Source organism: Pantherophis guttatus, chromosome 7, assembly GCF_059756535.1.
Source record: "Pantherophis guttatus breed Tessera chromosome 7, ASM5975653v1, whole genome shotgun sequence".
In the NCBI taxonomy this organism is placed as follows: Eukaryota; Metazoa; Chordata; class Lepidosauria; order Squamata; family Colubridae; genus Pantherophis; species Pantherophis guttatus.
The window spans coordinates 24,183,317-24,203,414 of NC_142069.1; positions in this window are offsets into that span (position 1 = coordinate 24,183,317).

Sequence of the window (20,098 nt, forward strand, 5' to 3'; positions counted from 1 at the left end):
GCCATCCAAAGCTCAGTGGGTAACTCATTCCAGAGGACAGGAGCGCCTACAGAGAATGCTCTACCCCTGGATGTCGCCAGCCGACATTGTCTAGCCAACGGTACCCTGAGGAGGGCAGCCCTGTGTGAGCGGACAGGACGGTGGGAGGCGGGTAGGAGATGGTCCTGCAAATACCTCGGACCTAAGCCATGTAGGGCTTTAAAGGTAAGTACCAGCACCTTGAAGCAGATCCGGAGGACCACTGGTAGCCATATCTCCTATTTCATTATATATCAAGTATTTGCAGTATTTTACTTCCTAAACAACTATGCATGTATTTAATAAACCTATATTACATTCACAGATTCAATATACATTGATATATTGATATACATTAATATATACATTTCCAGACATTCATTATCCCTTGTTTTTGGCATTCTTCCTCTTATCTAACCAATTATAAAATTTATTCCAGACTTGATTCACTTTTGCTTTGATTCACTTTTGCTTTGAGTTCTAAAGTAAATTTGTATATAGATCAAGGAATAGATTACTTATTAACTTGATTTAGACGCAAATGTTAGAAACCACAGACGTTGAGCAATGTCCATTGTTTTACTTTTAAAACTAATAAAATATTTAAAAAAAAACATTTGTAACATTTTAATATGTGGGAATATTATATATCACTATTAATATGTATGAATATAGATTTATTTTGCAGGCAACAAAAGTGTGATTGTACAGTCAATCTTTCATTAGGTTTAAAAAGCATGTCTGATAGTTGCCCTCTACAATGGGTTGCCTCGCTCTTCATTTATAATCCAATTTCATCCAATGTCTAATTTGTACATCAAAACATGTAATCTATTCAACCTTGGCTACAGCTGATTATTTACTTTTATTTATTTTATATTCTGCCTCTGTTACTTTTACAAATCATTAAAGCTAGGAAATATATCTAAACACACATTCCTCCTCCAATTTTCCCCCACAACAATCCTGTGTGGTGGGTTGGGCCGAGAAAGAATGACTGGCTCAGAGTCATCGAGCTAGCTTTCATGGCTAAGGTGGGACTTGAACTCACAGTCTCCTGTTTTCCAGTCTCGTGCCTTAACCACTAGACCACACTGGCTCTATATATTATCTACTATACTATACTGTACTATGTATTATATCATTGAACAAGAAGCACTGGACCAGGGGTGGGCAACCCACAGCTCTGGAGCTGCATGTGGCTCTTTCATCCCTCTGCTGTGGCTCCCTGTCGCCGGTCGGTGCCACAATTTTGAGAGGAGCTTCCGGTTAGGGTGGGGAAGCACGGTGCACCAGGAGGAGACTCTATGGCAAGGGGCAGATTTTCCGGTCAGCTCCACAATTGATAGGGCTTTCAGTTAGGACAGGTAGAGGAAAAAGGACGTCGCACTAGGAGGAGACTCTATGGTGGGGAAACTGGTCGGCTCCAGACTTGAATGGGGGGCTTCCAGTTATGACCTTTGTGGCTCTTTGAGTGTTTAAGGTTGCCGATCCCTGCCCTAGAATGCTGGCAGTATAACACCTGGCAACTTTTCATGGAGTAGTTCAGGGATCAGCAACCTGCGGCTCTGGAGCCGCATATGGCTCTTTCACCCCTCTGCTGCAGCTCCCTGTCACTCAAAATATGCGTCACAACTGCCAACTGCCAATGCGCGTGCCGACACCCACCGGCACGCGATTTATTGAGCTTTTCAACCCCCAGTAGGCCAACCATGGATAAATCCAAGAAAGGAAAAGTTTCAGAAGAAAACAGAACATTTAATTCAACTACATATGCTAGTTTTGTGGCCGCTCAAGAAATAGTCAGGGTTTTCTGGTTTCCAGTGTTTTCTTTTCTGTGGGAAATGGGTCCAAATGGCTCTTTGAATGTTTAAGGTTGCAGACCCCTGGAGTAGTTTTTTTTTTCACAAGTCATAAGTTTATTTTGTCAAGAATATATAAGATAGCAGGTAAAAGTATAAACATAATTTGAATACATGAAAAGAGTAAGTAAAAAGGAATATTAGGACAGGGACGGTAGGCACACTGGTGCACTTATGCACGTCCCTTACAGACCTCTTAGGAATGGGGTGAGGTCAACAGTAGATAGTTTAAGGTTAAAGTTTTGGGGGTTTGGGGAAGAAACTACAGAGTCAGGTAGTGCATTCCAGGCATTGACCACTCTGTTTCTGAAGTCATATTTTCTGCAATCGAGTTTGGAACGGTTTACCTTGAGTTTGTATCTATTATTTGCTCGTGTATTGTGGTTGAAGCTGAAGTAGTCATTGACAGGAAGTACATTGTGGCAGATAATTTTATGTCCTATGCTTAGGTCGGACTGAAGTCGGCGTAGTTCTAAGTTGTCTAAGACCAAAATTTGAAGTCTGGTGGCATAAAGTATTTTATTGCGGTTAGAGAAATGGAGGACTCTTCTCATAAAATATCTCTGGACTCTCTCGGTTGTATTTATGTCCGATATGCAGTGCGGGTTCCAGACAGATGAGCTGTATTCAAGAATTGGTCTAGCAAATGTTTTGTATGCTCTAGTTAGTAGTACAACATTACCAGAGAAGAAGCTACGCAAGATTAGGTTAACAACTCTTAATGCCTTTTTGGCAATGTTGTTACAGTGGGCTCGGGCACTTAGATCATTAGTTGATAACAAAAGATGAAGATGAGGAAAAAAGTAAGAACAATTTTTCACAAGTAGCAACCAAACATACTCAGAACAATGAAAAATCCAGATGCAGAAAATTTCACTGCTATGAAGAAATGTCCTTGCTGCTAGGGCCTCTCTTCTTTGCAGCTAAAGGTTGGTGTGGCCTGTATAGATCAAACAGTACTCCTATTTGAAGTCCCTATATCTCAGGGTCAGGACCAACTGTGGACTTCCAATGCTAAAGCATGTTTTTTGTTGTCGTTAATATAAACACCTCCAATACTTCCTGAAAAAAACCTCCTTTGGAGCAGTCACTTCCTTAGGGATTTAATTCAAGGATGGAAAGCCAGAGATTCTTCTCATGTTGGAGAAGTGATCGCACAACGGAGGACAAAAGATACACTGACACCCCTCACGCAGTGGTGGGATTCAAATAATTTAACAACTGGTTCTCTGTCCTAATGACCGTCTGGGTGGGCTTGGCCATGATGGGCATGTCCAGGGGGTGTGACAGGCAGCACTCGGCCTCCTGCACCCCCCTGGAAGCAAAAATGGGCCACACCCACAGAACTGGTAGTAAAAAATTTTGAAACCCACCACTGCTCCTTGCACTTACCTGGGAGCCAAAATGGGGCGCGTGGGGACTCCCGGAAGGGGTGGGGCAGGAAGGGACGGAGCCAGCCAGCAATTTAACTACTGGTTCCCTCAAACCGGCTGAATCCCACCACTGCCCTTCAGCCACTTTCTAGCCTAGATAAATGCAATATCTGTTCTCTAGATCAACACTAATAAATTCATACCAGATGCTAGTTGGAGGGAGAGACATCAGTGTCATTCTTCTTTCCAGTTGCTGACATGTTGAAGGCACTGGAGAAATTGAGGGCAGTTCCAAGGGGTGGAGAGAGGTTCAAGGAAGTCAGAGGCAGAGAGGATGAATCCATTTCAAATTCAGGCTGACTCAGAATACTTTTTTATGTTTGACTTTCAGCATCGCTCAGACTAGTTTTGAACTAATCCAATTAGTTTCGTTTTAGTTTCGTTTACTTTATTGTCATTGCACATCGTACAACAAAATTAAATGTCATCTTCAGTGTACTATAAAAATAAAAGACAAACACACATCCTTCACATTATATACAATTGAATTGAAAACCCCTGATATTGCATTAATATTGCACTATACAGTAGAATTCAATATTTTTTTAAAAAATTTGATTTATATACCACCCTTCTCCGGAGACTCAGGGCGGCTTACAATGTGCTAAGCAATAGCCTTCATCCTTTTGTATATTTATACAAAGTCAGCTTATTGCCCCCACAAACTGGGTCCTCAATTTACCTACCTTAGAAAGGATGGAAGGCTGAGTCAACCTTGAGCCTGGCGAGATTCGAACCTGCAGTAATTGCAGGCAGCTTAATAACAGGGTGCTTTACTATAATATGGTTACTGCTCTGGGATAGAAGCTGTTTTTCAGCTTATTTGTTTTTATTATCCTGTACCGTCTGCCAGATGGTAACAGTTCCAAAAAAAAAAAATGGTGCCCAGGATGAGATGGATCTTTAAGAATGTTTTGGACTTTCTTACGGCACCAGGAGCTATAAAGCTCTTCCAAAGAGGGGAGAGGGCAACCAATGATCCTCTGGGCAATGATGTTAACCCTCTGGAGTACTGTCCTATTTGCCATTGTGCAATTGGCAAACCATACACAGGTGCAGTAAATTAAAATACTCTCTATGGTGCAGAGGTAGAAGGCCACCAGCAGTTTTACATTCAGTTGTTGTTTCCTGAGAAGTCTCTTAAAGTTTAGTAAGTCAGTTGTTAAATTCTCTTTTTTAAAAAGGCCCTGTTCCTAAAGCCAAGAGAATAAAACCAGAATACCCTGTGTTTACAAAACATCCCAGGAGCAGAAAGGCTAATTGTCAGGACCTTGAGATACCAGGGTTCACCATTTCAATCAAATATAAGGAAAGCAGAGCATTGTCTCTGTAACTTAACACCGTCTGTAACCTTTTCAGACTGTGCACTTAAAAAACAAATATATGCATTATTTTTTTTTAAAAAAAAAGCTTTTAAATTAGGTGTAATGAAAGACACAGGTGACTGTAAATCCTGAAGAAACATCTGTTGCAAAACCAAATGAAGTGGGGAGGGGAGAGAAATGGGAGAGGGAGTCAAAAAAGTAAAATAATATTTAATGTGCCATCAACAGACTTAGTCATGCGGTAAAGCATAAAGCTCTTTTTAATCATTCAAATAGAAATTTAATATCTTTGAATCTGCTAAGCAATGCAAGTTGTCCAAGCAACCAGAAACATAAAGCTCTAGGTATTTGTTCTGCTTTTATTGCTACTGAATGAAGCTTGAAATCACCAGCAGATGAAGGCTAGTCTTAGTTTTGTAGTTGATTGCTCATTATGTAGATGTGTTTTAAAAACAATCAAAGTTCACAAATGAATATAGCATCTCAAGGGAAAAGGGAACTCACCCTTGGTTCAAGAACTGTCTCATTTCCCTTAGGATCTAAAACATTCCGATCGCTTTCAGAATAGCAATTTTATCATATTTTGGGTAGACTATTTTATAGAATATATATAGAATAACAGAGTTGGAAGGGATCTTGGAGGTCATCTAGTCCAATCCCCTGCCCAGGCAGGAAACCCTACACCACTTCAGACAAATGGTTATCCAACATCTTCTTAAAAATTTCCAGTGTTGGAGCATTCACAACTTCTGCAGGCAAGTTGTTCCACTCGTTAATTGTTCTAACTGTCTGGAAATTTCTCCTTAGTTCTAAGTTGCTTCTCTCCTTGATTAGTTTCCACACATTCTTTATTTTGCATGGATGGATGTTGGAAATTGTAGATAGATCCAGTTAGACTTTGGAATTAGACAGGAGAACAACGGGTTAGTTGAAAGTTGGAATATCAAGCATAAAGAGAAAAGAATTTTGGATGTGGATAGGAAAATTACCTGGGGGAATGAAAAGAAAGCAAAAAATAAAATAAAATAAAACACTTCAAAGGAAACAAGGCTATGTCCATTAGACCTGTATGCAGAGACAGCCAGTTTGGCCTAGTGGTTAAGGTGCTGGCCTGGAAATCAGGCATGAAAACCGACTGGGTGACTTTGGGCTAGTGACTCTCTCTCAGTCCACCCACTTCACAGGAAAGTATTAGGTATCTTCACTGCCTTGAATTATAAAGTTATAAAGTAATAAAGTCGATAAAAATCAAATACATAAATAACACTTATGATAATATTTTAACCTTTTAAATTATTTTCAGTATCATCTAATACCAGTTACAAACAGTTATTTGCCATGTATTTTGGTCGGTACTATTAATATCTAATAGTTCGATGATGATGATGATTTGTATGAAAGCTGGTTTAGTGTAGTCTCCCTAGGACCCTTCTAGTCCCACTTTAGGCACAAAGACAACCCCCCCCTCCGGGAAGCTTTGAGCCAGCCTCTTCTCAGCCCTAGGAAGGAGGCAATAACAAGCCACTCATGCTAAATTGTCAAGATAATTCCAGGGACTTGTCCAGACAGGGATTTAAAAACCTAAATAAATAAAGTTATTTATCATTTCAACTGACAAGGGCTTGAAACAGTGTAAAATAATAATACATTTTCTCCAACTGTTGAATAATTAAAACCCCGATTAGCCTATTTTTGTGGAGGACAAAGCTTGGTGAAATAGGAACATTTTCTTTTCCTTGCAGGATTTTGTATTGTAGAAAATTCTGTACAAATGACTTTTCATTTGTCGTGTTCAGGGTTGGGCTGCTGGGGGTTCGCAGGGGTTTGGGAGAACCTTAGCTAAGATTTTGTGCAGTGCAGTTCGGAGAACCCCCAAATCCCACTCCTGGCTGGCCCCACCCACCCTGCCCCTCCCAGGAGTCCCCATGCAGCTCATTTTGGATGCAGGTAAGTGCAGGGCATGCGTGGAGGCTCAGGGATGGCAAAAAATGAGTCTACCAGAAGTTCGGGAAGGCCGGAAACGAGCCTGGGGAGGCTGTTTTCGCCCTCCTGGAGGTTCAAGGAAAGCCTCTGTAGGCCACGCCCACCATGGGCAACTGGGCAGAGAGCCCCTTGCTAAAATTTTTGAAGCCCACCCCTGGTCATGTTCAATTTCATTCAGAAAATTGCAGGTTTTCTCTTAGCAAATAGGTCAAGTTTCTCCTTCCTTTCTAGTCCCCCCACCCCATCCTGATTCCCTTCTCTTCCATGTGGGAAGAAAGACTGAGGGCAAGAGGGAAGCTACAACAGGCTGACAGAAATTTGAAAATGGGGCACGATCTCGTATTCCCTTGGTCACGATTTTACCCAGTCCAATTTCTGGCTGTTGGAATTCTAAAAGCTGTCTGGGTCTTGACATACTGGAACTATTTCTCATCAATTTGTCTGCAGTTGTTTGCTCTGAGGCAGAAGAATAAAAGTTTTGTTTTTTTTTAAGAGAAAGGCTATTTAAAAATTATTCCAGATAGTTGACATTGTGTCTATATTCCCTGTAACTGTGTTTCAGTGTACTGGATTTAGTTACCCCAAACCACTTTTTTTTTTTTTTGCATTATCCAACAAGGGAAACGGAGGAAGTTCTGTATTAGCTGCCTAGCATAACATTATATATATAGAAATGAGGTCAGTTAATACCAGGATTTGCCCTTTGCTTGCAAGCACTCAATTTTTCCTGTGATGTCAGGAAATGCAGGTAGAATCCAAGCTGCCTTTACCAGCAAATGGATTCATTTTAAGTGTTTGCAGATGACAAACGATGACCCATTCACCAGGAACAGGGATTTAGCCAGCCTGTTCATTGAAACAAAAATAGGCAGCTCCCTTATTCCAGCTCTCATTTTTGCAGCACCATCTATTACTACAAAGATTCACAGCTAGACTGGAGAACATTTTGATTGCATGAACAAAGCTAATGTTCTGGGGTTGTCATAAAACTCAAAAGAAAGAATGCATGTATCACATGCAAGGCATTAAAAAAAGTTATTCTTTTAATATGAATAGCTTACCATTGTACTATTTTCCTCTCGATCACCTATTTCGTGGCCTGAATTACTATCTGATGGCTTGCTTTCTTTTGGAAAGCAGGTGCAAGTTGAAACAGGAAGTCTGCCAGTGAAAATGATAAATTGCCTTTTGATGCTGAGGACTGATGATGAACATGAATGCAATGCGACAAGGAAGAAAATGATCCTTGCGTCATAAATTACTAGGAGAAAGAAATAATTTCAACCATGTAGAAGGGGAGAAAATCACAAGCAACACAAAAGCCTAGTTTCCCTCCAAATAAAAAAGTCCTTTATTATGTTGAAAACTTATAATTAACTTCTTTTCAGACTTTCTCTAGAAATTAATGTTTAAGATTTGCCTACATAGCTTGGGCTTTGTCCAAAATTTTCCTCTGAAGTTCTGAACATCCTGTTTTCATGTCAGCACTGTTGAATAATATAGGCAGAAGTGAAAAAGCAACTATGCTTTCCTACAGAAGGATTTCAATAAATACAACTTTGTATTATTTGTGCATCCTTTTGTATTGAAATATACTATAAAAATGTTACCTGGAATTATATGCTTATGAATGACTTTCTCTGTATTTCATGGGATGATCATTTTGCAATATTCTACTCTTGATCCTGTCTGCAGGATTTTGATAGGATAATTCTAAATATAAAATGTTGGTCAAAGTCATCAGCATTCCAGAATATATTAGTGCTTTCATATTGTTGTTCTATGGAGCTATCTCACATTTCCTCCCATCACAGAAAACAGAAGGTAAGCCTATTTCTTGAAGAACTCCTGCAAGAATGTGTGGGTTTAGCACAGGTTATTTAGATACCTTAAAGGTAAAGGTCCCCCCACACATGTGTGCTAGTCGTTTCCGGCTCTAGGGGGCAGTGCTCCTCTCTGTTTCTAAGCTGAAGAGCCAGCACTGTCCGAAGACGTCTCTGGAGTCATGTGGCCAGCATGACTAAAAGCCAAAGGCGCACGGAATGCTGTTACCTTCCCACTAAAGGTGGTCCCTATTTTTCTACTTGCATTTTTTACATGCTTTCGAACTGCTAGGTTGACAGAAGCTGGGACAAGTAACAGGAGCTCACCCTGTTACACGGCACTAGGGATTCGAACCGCTGTACTGCTGACCTTCTGATCGATAAGCTCAGCATCTTAGCCACTGAGCCAGCACGTCCCTAGATACCTTACTCCACATCTAAAATTTGTTTGCAATGGACTGAAACCAGAGCTCTGATGGCTGGGATAGTTTGTTGCTTTCTCTTGGTCAGGAGATCTGAAAACATAAAGCCTACATTTGGCTAGACTGTCTATCACAGAGTGTGTGTTATTGAAAACTCATGATTCATCACACCCTGTCCATTAATATAAGCTCTTGTAAGAAAGGTAAAACAAATATTTGACAAATTATTTGACAAAGTGACAAAATTAGTGGACCAGAGGAATGCTGTCGATATAATTTACTTGGACTTCAGTAAAGCATTTGATAAAGTAGACCATAACCTACTACTAGATAAAGTAGAAAAATGTGGGTTAGACAGCATCACCACCAGATGGATTTGTAACTGGCTGACCAATCGCACTCAACATGTAGTCCTCAATGGAACTGCATCTACATGGAGGGAAGTATGCAGTGGAGTACCCCAAGACTCTGTTTTAGGCCTGGTACTCTTCAACATATTCATCAATATCTTGGACGAGGGGATAGATGGGGAACTCATCAAATTTGCAGATGACACCAAGCTGGCAGGAATAGCCAACACTCCAGAAGATAGGTTCAAGATACAGAAGGATCTTGACAGACTTGAACATTGGGCGCTATCTAACAAAATGAAATTCAACAGTGAAAAAAGTAAGTTTCTACATTTAGGGAAGAAAAACAAAATGCACAGGTACTGTATATGTGGTACCTTGCTCAATAGTAGTAGTGTGAGAGGATCTTGGAGTCCTAGTGGACAACCATTTAGGTATGAGCCAGCAGTGTGCAGCAGCTGCCAAAAAAGTCAACACAGTTCTGGGCTGCATAAACAGAGGGATAGAATCAAGATCATGTGAAGTGTTAATACCACTTTATAATGCCTTGGTAAGGCCACACTTGGAATATTGCATTCAGTTTTGGTCACCACATGTAAATAGAATTGTGATATTACTTTATCTGTGAAATTACTAATATGATCCAATCAATTATTCTACCCTGGCCATTTAAAATGAAAAATAGGCAAGAAGAGCTTTGCACACAGAAGTTACATTTACTTTTCTCCTACTCTTGAAGTGGAACATGAGGTAGGAAGAGGAATTCTGTCCAGTTTAGAAATGCAGCTGTACATCCTATTACCTTGCAAGCCAATGGGAGTATGGTAAGAATCCATATTTAACCCAACCTGCCTCTTGCTAGCCGTCTTCTTTCCAAAGAAAACTATAATTGTCCTGTTAGCAGTAGTAGCAATCAGAGGTGGTATTCAGCTGGTTCGTACTGGTTCAGGCAAATCAGTAGCAGATATCGCAGGTGGGCCCGCCCCCGTCCATCCATTTAGGCATGTTTTCAAGGCTGGGCGCATGCGTGGAAGGTACGCGAGCAACCAAAGTGCATGCGCAGAAGGCCAGGTGCATGCATGGAAGGTGCACGCACGAAGCAAGTCTGCGCGCGCGGCGCAAACCAGCAGTAAGAATATTAGAAACCCACCGCTGGTAGCAATATAGACTGATAGCTTTGGACACAGGCTTCTTTCCCACATGCATCCAATTAACAATAGGAACTTTTGCTGCTCTGTATTCCAGCAAAGCTGTGGAGCTTCTGGGGATCAATGCACCCATAAACACTCCCTTGATACTCCTTGCTCACCCTATTTTATTTTTATATTATTTAATAATATTATTTATTAATATTATTTATTAATAATATTATTAATGTAGGAAGTTAGCACCCACCCCTTTCCTGGAAGAGTGAAATATTTTAGGAAATATGAAAAAGGCAGAATATTATATTTCCCTGGATGAGAAATATGAGAAGCATATTTTACAGACAAAGCAGCTCCCACCTTCCTGCCCCCCACCCTTTGTCAATGGGCCATTAAGGCCTGGGCCAGTCTATTTTACATAACAAAGATATGCCTCCTTCAGGCAGAGCCATAGTAGGAATTGCCAAAGATAGGATTAGCCCTCTACACAACAGCAGCAGAAACTCACCACATGTGACCTGGGAACCACATGTGACCATCAGCCAGCAAGGCCCCCACCCCCTGGGAGTCTGACAACCAATCAGGATACTCTTCTGGGGCCCCAAGAAATGCAAAGCCAGAGAGAGCATAAAAACCCGAGGATTTACTGTATCTGCCCTTTTCTGTTCAGGAACTCAAGCTATGTGATCCTGTCCACCATTAAACCATCTTTCCAAGCAGTCTCCATGTTTCCAGTGTCTGTTTTCCCCACTTGGAGCAGAACCCAGAAGGATGTTTCTTCCAACATTAATAAATAATATTATATATTATTTAAGAAATATAAGTAACCCGGAAGCTGGCCTGCTGCAGAGCAATGTGCCAGTCTTCCGATTTATTTTTTATTTTACAAGAATGCTTTTGTTCTGGGCCCCAGCAAGGTCCAATAGCCTCCCACAGGCCTTCATTATATGAATGTTCAAAATATCATCAGCAAAGAGAAACACAGTTTTGAGTAATAATTATTTTTCATACTGTACTTATTAACTTTCCAAGGATCTGTTTACATAAATAGAGGTTGCAGAAGGTCTTCCCTTTGCTACATAATAATTCTATTCTGATCTTGATCTTTCAATAGCAGCCAATGCTGAAATATCTTGCTTTAAAGAGTGGCCACTGGAACACGAATCATGGGGTAATTATTTATCTCCTTCTCATTTTCTATCTATTATGTTACCCATGGGGACAATACCTAGGAGATTCGTGACAAGCAATAGTGATTAAAAAAAAACACAACCAGTGTCTAGGTGATTTAACAAAAGCATTTAATGATGCACCAAGACCTACTTAATCCCCAAGAAAGAGTGCAAGTGGGGATATTTATTGCATAAGGAACCTTTGGTAAACTCTGTTTCAATTGCATGAATATGTTACCTAATAAGATAACAACGTCAGCTATCCTATGAAAATGGCTCATTGGAAGATTTTTAAAAGGACAGGAAAGTAATGTTGAAATATTTGACATTTTTCCCTAAGAACCTATCCCCTGAATGCAACTAAAATCATATTAGTTAGATCAGGAAAATGGAGAAGCTTATTTTCTTTTTTGCAATATCTCTCTCTGCCAAAAAAATTAAACTTTCAGCAGGCTAACTAGGAAAATCACTGATTTTCTAAAAATTAATAAAACCTTCGATTATTACCTTTAGTTTTAGCTGAATGGTTTTAGTTTGTACATAGAAAACATTAAAATGATATAATTACTTCATTAAATACGTGGAATGAAAAAAATGGTAATTTCTAATTGGCTCAACTTTTTACCTCTTTTAAATACAGTATCTGTCTGAATTTTTTTTTTTAAATCTTGTAGACAAAACAATATATTGGTTGTGTTTAATCGTTGAGTTGCGTTTGAGTTGAGTTTTACTCCGTCCAATTCCCAAATGATTTGGGGTACCTGGGGTACACCCACCTGCTGGACCAAACTGGACTAGGGATGAGCAGTACTTCATATAGCAAACCCATGAAGGACTTTAAAGGTGATAACCAGCATCTTAAATTGCACCCCAAAGCAACTGGCAACCAGTGCAGCTTGCAAAGCAATGGGTCATAGGTGTATAACCCAATGCCCCCATCACTGCCTGCCATGGAACATTCTGATCATGCAGAATTTGTGTAAAGCAATAACTGTCCTTACCCTGGGATAAGAATAAGATTCACAATGCCTCAATATAATTTAGGTTTAGCCTTTAGGTAGGTGTTCTTCAGTTCATATTCCCTACATAGGCCATGTTCGTGAGGCTGAATTACAGCAGCTATATTATTTTTTCAGAGAATCTTTATATTTACCACCTATAAAACAGAAACAGAAAGGCCTTCTTTCAGTGATGGAATAGCTATGTCTGTTGAATGTCAATTGTGAAAAGTTTATTTTTGTTTGTTTGTTTTTCTGACGAAAACTAACCAGAATTCTGACATTTCTTATTGATCATGTAGAGCAGTGATGGCTAACCTTTTCCGGACCGAGTGCCCAAAGCGCCCGAACCCCCAAAATACAATGCGTGCGGCCCCGCACATGCGCTCCACCTGCCCATACATGCACGCATGTCCCCCTGTATGCACCCCGTGCATGCACACATGCCCCTTGCACATGCTTGCCCCCTTACGCATGTGTGCCCACCCCTCATGTGCCATACCCCCATGCATGTGCATGGCCCCCCTCCATGTGCCCCGCCCCCGAGCATGCATGGCAGAGACCCGAAGACCAGCTGGCCGGCAGTAGGTACACGTGCATGCATAGAGGAGCTGAACTGGGGCAACGGCTCATGTGCCATCAGAGAGGGCGCTGTGCAGGGGTGAAGTCCAGCAGGTTCTGACAGGTTCTGGAGAACCGGTAGCGGAAATTTTGAGCAGTTCAGAGAACCAGAAGCGGAAATTTTGAATAGTTCAGAGAACTGGCAAATATCACCTCTGGCTGGTCCCAGAGGTGGGTGGGAATGGAGATTTTGCAATATCCTTCCTCTGGAGTGGGGTGGAAATGGAGATTTTGCAGTATCCTTTCCCTGCCATGCCCACCAAGCCACGCCCACAGAACCAGTAGTAAAAAAAATTGGATTTCACCACTGGCGCTGTGTGCTACCTCTGGCATGCATGCCATAGATTCGCCATCACAGATATAGAGTGTGAAGTTTTAACTGATCAGAGCGATTTTATCCATCCTAGCCCCTTGAACCACGGGGCTCCACATCAAATAAATAAATAAATAAATAAATAAATAAATAAATAAATAAATAAATAAATAAATAAATAAATAAATAAATAAATAAATAAATATCTAATCAATAATCTTGGTAACTTCTTTCCATTTTTGCATACAGAAGTTTAACTGCATGCAAGTAGTGTTGGTGACCACCTTTAAAGCACTCCATGGCTTAGGGCCGGGGTACTTACGAGACCGCCTTCTGCCACCAATAGCCTCCCACCGACCAGTACGCTCGCACAGAGTGGGCCTCCTCAGGGTGCCGTCCGCCAGACAATGTCGGCTGGCGACCCCCAGGGGGAGAGCCTTCCCTGTGGCGGCGCCCACCCTCTGGAACAACCTCCCCCCAGAGTTACGTACAATAACAGACCTCTGGATTTTTCGTCGGGCCCTGAAAACCTATTTATTTCAACTAGCTGGGCTGGCTTGAGTTAAATTTTAAATTGATTTTAAATTGGGTTGTTTTAATTTACGACCAAAATATTTAATTATTTTAATACTGTTTTTAAATTTTGTATGCTCTGTTTTTACCTTGGCTGTGCACCGCCCTGAGTCCTATTTGGAGAAGGGCGGTATAGAAATTTAATTAATAATAATAATAATAATAATAATAATAATAATAATAATAATAATAATAATAATTTTCTAAACAACCATTTCTTCTTCTTCGGCAGTACTCTATGGTGGTAGAAAATAAGAGAAGAATTAAGCATTTTAAGCATTTCCCTCTCATTTCTATTACTATATCCCTGGTGGCAACATGATGCCAGTCTTAACTGTAAGCTCAGCGCTTTTGGAGAAAAAGGTACTGACAACCATGAAGTCTATATGGCTTGCCTCGGGAGAGTAGCTGACAACCATGAAGTGTATCCAGCCAGTGTATTGTTACAGTGAAAATTTCATGAAGCATCATGGGGCTGTGAAAATTTTTGGCTGATTTGGTCAATAGCTGTGTAATAAAAGGAAGATGCTATTTGGGAGGGTGGGAGATGGAATAAAGGAAAACCTGGAAAAAAATAAATGGTCTCAAAACTGATCACCTTATGATGAGACATCCATACCATACATATTTCAATATTCAGCACTTCTAAAGTAAAAATTGTTTAATTGCCTTGAACATTTAATTAAAAATATTATTGATTTAGTTTGGTAGGTGTTTCAGTTGAAATCAGGGAAAAGAATAATCTTACTCTAGCAGAAAAGAATTCTAAAATGATATTATCTAAAAGTAATAGTGCATTACACGTCTACTGTCTCAGTAATGATTACGCAAATGGGGACATTATTAACCTTTTTATTGTGAGTAAGGGGGAGAACTAAAATAGAAAATGGAAGGGATTTGCTTGAAATCAAATCCAGTTCATGGTTAGGCAATTTTAATTTATAGCTCAGACAAGGTATTACATCATTCAGTTTCTCTAATGAAAATTAACATCAAAATCTTTATTACAGTCATAGACTAGCATATTATCTAATTAAGTTATTGGCTACTTTCTATCTTTCAGGATTCTTAAGCATAATAATTAAGTCTGGAATCTCTCCATATTCTCTTGCATGATACGTTAAACATCTACTTCTCTTATCAAAATATTCACTTTAAAATCTAGTGAAATGAAAACAGTCAAATGAGAATGTTAAGAACTACAGTTAAAGATTGTACAAATACCAGCTGATACAATAGTGACTCATAGACATTAAACTGTGATATACAGGCAAACAAGTACCAAACTCTGAAAGAACTAATAATGGGTAAACATTATTTACATGCTGGGGGAGGATTGATTCTAGGCAACCTCCCCCCCTGATGGGGGAAGTACAGCTCCTCAAATAAAGATTGTTGGAATTCTAATCTAGAATTGTACTGGATTTCTACTCTAGTCATGGTGATTGGGGGATCTGCAGAAACTGAAGCTTAACACATCTGATTGAGTTGAGTTGGCTATTATTACTACAAAAAGTAAAAATGGAGGAGGTGACAAACTTAATTGTGTTAGGAGCAGGGGTGGGCTGCTGTGGGTTTGCAGGGATTCAGGAGAACCTCTAGCTAAGATTCTGTACACTTCGGAGAACCCCCAAATCCCACTCCTGCCCACCCCTCCCCTCCCCTCCCAAAACGGGCCCCCACATGGCCCGTTTTGGATGCAGGTAAGTGCAGGGCATGCGAGGAGGCTTGGGGAGGGCGAAAAATGGGCCTACTGGAAGTACACGGGGGTGGTGGAAACGGCGCCCCGTTTCCGGAGCCCCGTTTCCGGTCTCCAGAAGGCCTCCAGAGCCTGGGGAGGCCGTTTTCGCCCTCCCGGAGGCTTGAAGAAAGCCTCCAGAGCTAGGGGAGAGCAAAAATGCCCCCCACACCATGGTGAAGGAGGCCAACCAGGCCATGCCCAGCATGGCCAGGCCCACCCAGCAACCGGGCATAGAACCCCTTACTAAAATTTTTGAAGCCCACCCCTGGTTAGGAGCTAATATTTAGTAAGCAGGTTTCAGACTGCATATGGACGACTGAATCAGACTGAGGTCTAGAGTCTAAGTCACAGCAATAAACTTCTATTCTCCAGTAGCATAATTTTAATTAAGTTTAAATTTAAGTTTAAGTTTAATGCAATTTATATGCCGCCCTATCTCCAATGGACTCAGGGCAGTTCACAAAAATAAAATGCACAATTGTACATTAAAACAATATGAAATTAAAAGTCCAAATTAAAACAGTTTAAAATCAATTTAAACTATTAACACCCCCCCCCATCAGCCCAGTCCTTAATTAACATTTTAATTAAGTTTCAAAGTCTTGGCATAGTTCAATAACTTCTCTTATTGTAGACAAGAAAAAGCCATACATACAGAAATGTTCTGCCTACCTTGGAAGCAAAACTCAAGACCTGTATGATATATTTGCCCAAGATATAAATTCTAAGCCTTTACTCCTTTTTTTTTTTTAATTGAGCCAATGGAAATTTGGCCATTCTGTTCTTGGTTTTAAGATAGGGGGCATCTGTTCAATGTTTACATAACAATTCTGTCTGAACTGAATAGTTGATTTCTGTCTTGTCAGTTTCAGCCCTTAGACTGAACCAGTGAAGCATGCAACACCAAGCTTCCATTTCTGAAGATATATTTATCCATTATCTTTTTTTTTCAGCCACAAGCAAAATTCACAGTATCCAAATGTAAGAATGTTCACAAATTCAGAGCATTTATTATCTTCATTTTCTTTTGATTAATAGATACTGATACCTTTACTCTGAGCTTTTTTTATTTCTTCTCTTGCAGAAACATTCTACAAAATATCCATTTAAATACAAAGGTATTCTAATGACTAAACAAGGACATTATTTTACCTGATGACCTGTTTTAACCATGATTTGTTGAGGAATTCACAAAGGTTGGATGGACACATTTCACTGAGCCATGAAATATAATTTTGAAATCATGGATACTAGACTTGCATAGTATAAATGAAAATGAAGAAAACATGTTATAGTTTAGCACTGTGAGAATTCAGCCTCAATTGACAAAAGCTTAAATATAAAATAATTATGCAGAATATGCTTTTCAAGACTGGGCAAATCTAAATTACTGAGGAAAATTTCTTAGGTTGAACACATTTGTTGGAATCAAATGTTCAGATTAAATATGCATGTATTCTTGGAAAGGGAGGGCTCACAGCAAGAAGAATCTAGGCAATTTAACTATAATTAATTCATCATTAAGGAACTGCCAGTCAATGAGTACTAATAACCTTTTCTTTGTAAGAGTTACAACTGTTCTTACCTAATGAAAAGTTAGAGCAGAGGATTCTGGCACTCCTGTCTTCCTTTCCATTTGGATCGGCTACATGCTACATGAAAGCCTTTGATAAAGAGAGAAATTGAGCAACAAGGGTTGGGGAAGGATGGAAAACTTCAACACATGAAATGAAAAGCAAACAATATGCATCTCAACATCCTAAAGAGATGTACCACTCTGCTGGGAAAAAAGCAAAACAAAAGAATCATCTGACACAACAGTTCAAAGCATATTGCACCTGTCAAGATGTCTGTCATCTTCTATAGAAATGTGCTAGTCCAAAATAGGGAGAGGGCGGAGAAAAGGGAAACACAACCAAAGTCACTCAAAAACAACAGACCACTTTGTCTTTTTCCTGCAGCCAATCCTTCCATTTGAAAGCCATTTGACTCTATGCTAAAGATTGCCTAGAAGAACCAGACAATAAGAAGGTCTCCTTCATTGTCAAGGACAGTTACACTTTGAAGATGACGCTCAAAAGGGGTTAAAATGGGTCAACAGGCAATTGTTGGCCCTATCCAAGGAAATGTGAACAGAACATTGTTAAAAGTCACACACACAGAATCAGTCTAAAAAGAGGCATCTTGAAGTAGTGTGGGAAGGGGAAAATCAACACACTATACGTACTGATTTAATCAGAAGGAATAAATTAAGCCACCACATCACTCCCCTACAGTCACATAGTTGGATAAGATGTTTTAGTCTAGATTTTATTGTCCCATTTAGTGGTACTTTTCCTCTTTGTATAAGAAACAGGCTGAAAACATTTGGAAAATTCAGTTCAAGATACTTACCTATTTTTCTCATTTAGATTTGCATGGTGAGTTACTAGATGTGAATGAATGAATGAATGAATGAATGAATGAATGAATGAACGAACGAACAAACAACAAACAAACAAACAAACAAAAAATACATGGATCTGGGTGCTTTTCTGATATTTCCAAAGGTCACACCACTTAGAGCTATATATTCTATATATAAAATTCTAGTTTGTTGCACAGAATGTAGGTTTTTTTGTAAACCATGTATTTCAAATTATCTACATAGTTTTTAAAACTTCATACTTTTAATAAAGCAATTAAAAGATTTTTTTCAAGTCTTGCAAATTATCTCAATAACTTTTTCTATTTTATCTGTATTCATTGATAAAAATAATAGTAGCAATATGTTTCATAGATAATATTAGATATGGTCTTTATTAGTTTCAATTTATTCCAGTGGATCATGCTGAAACAAGGGAACATGCAGGGCCTTAAATTAATTGTCATTACAAAAAATAATGCTCTACAGAAATTATCTTAACCTTATATAACTAAGAACAAACTTGCTATTTCAAGCTAAGTGCCTGCCTTTGTGCACCATTTTGTTTTGTAGAATGACCAAGCAAATGACTCTATGGTATTCAGAAGCAGAGGGTGGGGATATCCTACCACTTTTCCTCTCCAACTGGATTTTGGAAGCATGCTTCCCTCATGAATTTATCTAAACCCTTTTTAAAGCTATCCAGTTAGTAGCCATCACTATATCTTAAGTAATATAATCCATAGGTCCGTGATGGCGAACCTATGGCATGTGTGGGCACGCGAGCCATCGCCCCAGCTAAGCTCTGCCAACATACGCACACGTCTCCCGCAAGCCAACTGGTCTTCAGGTCTCTGCCATGCATGCGCAGGGGGCCGGAGGCGCATGCAGGGGCCGTGGGTGCATGTGCAGGGGGGCGGGGTGCATGCACAGCCCCACGCGCACATTGCATTTTGGGGATAAGGGCACCTGCATGCACATTCGCACACACACACGCATGCTTTGGGCACTTGGTCCGGAAAAGGTTAGCCATCACTGCCATAGGTTAATTAAGGGTGATATGAAGATTTTCTTTTTGTGTATGCTTCATTCTCTTTTCAAAGAGCTTCAATTACTGGTCCTAGTATCTTGAGAGGTAATTTTTTTTTAATGTTCTCCTTTTCCATGCCATCTAGAATTTTGTATACCTGCATTAGATCCTCCTTTTACTTGCCTAAATATTCTACCTCTTGCCATGGGGAAAGTGTTTACTCTTCTGCATTTTTTGCAGATGTATGAAACTCTTTTCCAAGTGTGGTGATCCAGAACCACACACAATACTCCAGATTCAATGTTCCATAAATGTGTACTAGACCATTACAGTATTAACATTTTTGTTTTCAGTTTCCTTTCTTATAATCCTTAGCATGGAATTTATGGTTGTCAAGCAGCAACACAATGAGAAAAGAACTTCATTCAGTATTATCTATTGTAAGATCAATAGATATTTTCTGGTTAGAGTTAGTTCAGACCTCATCAATGAGCATGTGCAGTTGGGTTGTTGTTGTTTTTTTACTACACTGTAATCACTTTATACATATTTAAATTCAATTGCATTTTGCCATGGAGTTAACTACTTACCCAATTTCCCCAAGCTTATCCAGTTTCTACTCTTGGAGCTCTTCAGAATAATTGTTTTTAACCATCTTGAATAATTGTGGATAATCTACAAATACTACTCCTCGCCCAGCGGTGAAATCCACTTACCTTCGCTATCAATTCAGGAATGGGAACATGCTACGTGCATGTGCGCCTCTTCTGAGCATATGCAGAGGGTCAAAAACGGGATGTAATGACGTACTGATGGGTGGGTGGAGCCTCCCACCGCCGGTGCTACCGGTTCGTGCGAGCTGGATAGATCCGGCCGGATTTCACC